Here is a 2,439-nt window from a genome sequence, read left to right on the forward strand (position 1 = left end):
TATTATAACAAAACTTGCTACTCTGGGGGTTACAATTCAAGATGGTGCTATAAAAGGATCCTGAACTCACCTCCTTCCATAAACACACTGAGTCTACAGCCTCATATGAAACAACTTTCTCTGGAGAAAAAAACAAACAAACAAACAAAAAAACACTAAAAACTGACTGAGCAACTCCTACACCTCAGGTGAATGAGAGAAGACCCACATTGAAGCAGGTAGAAGAGGCTGGGACACAATCTTGTCATAAACCCCAACCCCAGTGCTTCCACCTACAGTTGGGAGGGAACCCAAAACCTGGAGCTTCTCCCTGAGCAGCAGAGTTTGAACCTCACATAGGGCACCACCAACATTTAAGACCTGCACCTTAGAGATGAGCCCCCAAAACGTCTAGCTTTGAAAACCAATAGGGCTTGCATCCATGAGACCCACATGGCTACAGCCATCCGAGAAACAGCTCTTAAAGGACTCAAATGCTCAGTCTCACCCACCTCAGGGCCTATTGCAGAAGTGGTTGATACAGGGCACCCAAATTTCTGTGGGAGAGGCTCACTGTCTTGTCTTAGAGCTCTGGCTAGGGGGCAGGCATCTGATTGGACACGCATTTGGGGGCATGCTCTTCAGACAGAGACTGACGGGTGCCATCTCTATGCTCTCTCTCTGCCTTGCTCCCGCTGGAGAGAATCATCTTCTATTTTTTAACTCGAAGACTTTTTTCTCTCTTGCTCTTTCTTTTTTTACCCGTAGCAAGCACCATTTATATTCCTGTCCTCCCTCCGCCTTGCTCCAGCCAGTGGATGCCATTTCTTTTTCTTCTTTTAAATTCTAGACATCTTTTTTTTCTTTATTTCTTTCTTCCTTTCTTTTTCCTTTCTTCTGTCCCAGTGGGAGCCATTTCTACACTCTCCCTCTACCTCACACTCCCTCTGCCATTCTCCAGACTACAAGTATCTCTAGGAAAGGAGCTTTTACACACATCTGGTTCCCTGGTTTTACATCTGGTGACTGGGTTTTTGTGGCTGATGCCAGGGGACACTTTTACATCACCTGGCTCTGGTAGACAGTATGGCTTATGCTCATGGGCTCCACAAGACTGTAATCAATGGAGAAAGAGTTCTTAAATGGCTACCACCCCCAGGGCACAGCAAGAGGCAACAGACCTAGGAGTTTGGTCTTTCTATGAAAAAAGCTTATTAGCTAATCATCATAGCTGCAGCCTGAGGGGCAGGCTTCTAATTAAACACACATCTAAAGGCTTACTGTAATCCCTTCCAGAGACTTTAGATGGTAGGCATTATCTTTACGCTCTCCCTCTGCCATGCTCCAGAGCACCAGAATCTCTCAAAGTGAGGTTTTACATGCATCTGGTGCCCCAGTTTTTACTCTAGTGCCCTGGTCTTTGAGGCTGCTGCTCAGGGGATGCTCCTTGAGCATCTGGCTCTGGTGGCCAGGGGGACTTGTGTTCCTGGGTCCTACAGGACTGCAGCAATCAGAGAGATAGTTCTTGGCAGGCCATCACCTCCAGGGCACTGCACAGACAGCAGACTGAAACACCCCCCGTCTTTCTGTGAAGGAAGACTATTTGCTTGTCCTGGAACTTCAGCCTAAGGGACAGCCTTCAGGTTTGGCAGACATCTAGGGTCTAGAGACATGCTCTCAAAGAACACAGGCTGGGAATGCCATCTTTGGGCTCTACCAGAATGTTGTTTATACAGTCATCTGGAGCCCCAACTTTTGCTACTGCTACCCAGGGGATACCTCAAATCACTTGGCTCTGGTGGGCAGTGGAGCTTATGCTTGTAGTTCCACAAGACTGTATATTGCATACTTTGAAAGCTGCTACCTAAGGCTCTGGCTTCCAGGCAGCATGAATCTAGGTGTTGACTGAGCTCCTACCCTTTAGGACACTGCCAGTTCTTGGCACACCCTCAACTACTCTGAGCCATTAAAAATGAAATAAGCTGCTTGGATAATCACAAAGGTTTGAGAGACAACCAAGACCTAGTGCGGAGTTGAATGATGTTTCATCTCCTACATGAGGTCACTCTTTCAAGACTGGGAGAAGTGGCTGTCTTATCTAATGTATAGAAATCAATACAGAGAGTCAAGCAAAATGAAGTAACAAAGGAATATCTTCCAAAAGAAAAAGCAAGATAAAACCTCAGAAAAAAAACTTTAATGAAACAGAAATTAGTAATTTATCTGATAAAGAGTTCAAAATAATGGTCATAAAGATGCTCACTGAATTTGGTAGAAGAATGGTGAACACAGTGAATGGTGAACACATTGAATGGTGAACATCTTCAAAAGAGATGGAAAATATAAGAAAGTACCAAATAGAAGTTACAGAGCTGAATAATACAATAATTGAACTGAAAACTAAACTAAAAGGATTCAAGAGCAGGTTAGAGGAAGCAGAAGAAAAGATCAGTGAACTTG

This window comes from Eschrichtius robustus, chromosome 1 (assembly GCF_028021215.1).
Source record: "Eschrichtius robustus isolate mEscRob2 chromosome 1, mEscRob2.pri, whole genome shotgun sequence".
Lineage (NCBI taxonomy): Eukaryota > Metazoa > Chordata > Mammalia > Artiodactyla > Eschrichtiidae > Eschrichtius > Eschrichtius robustus.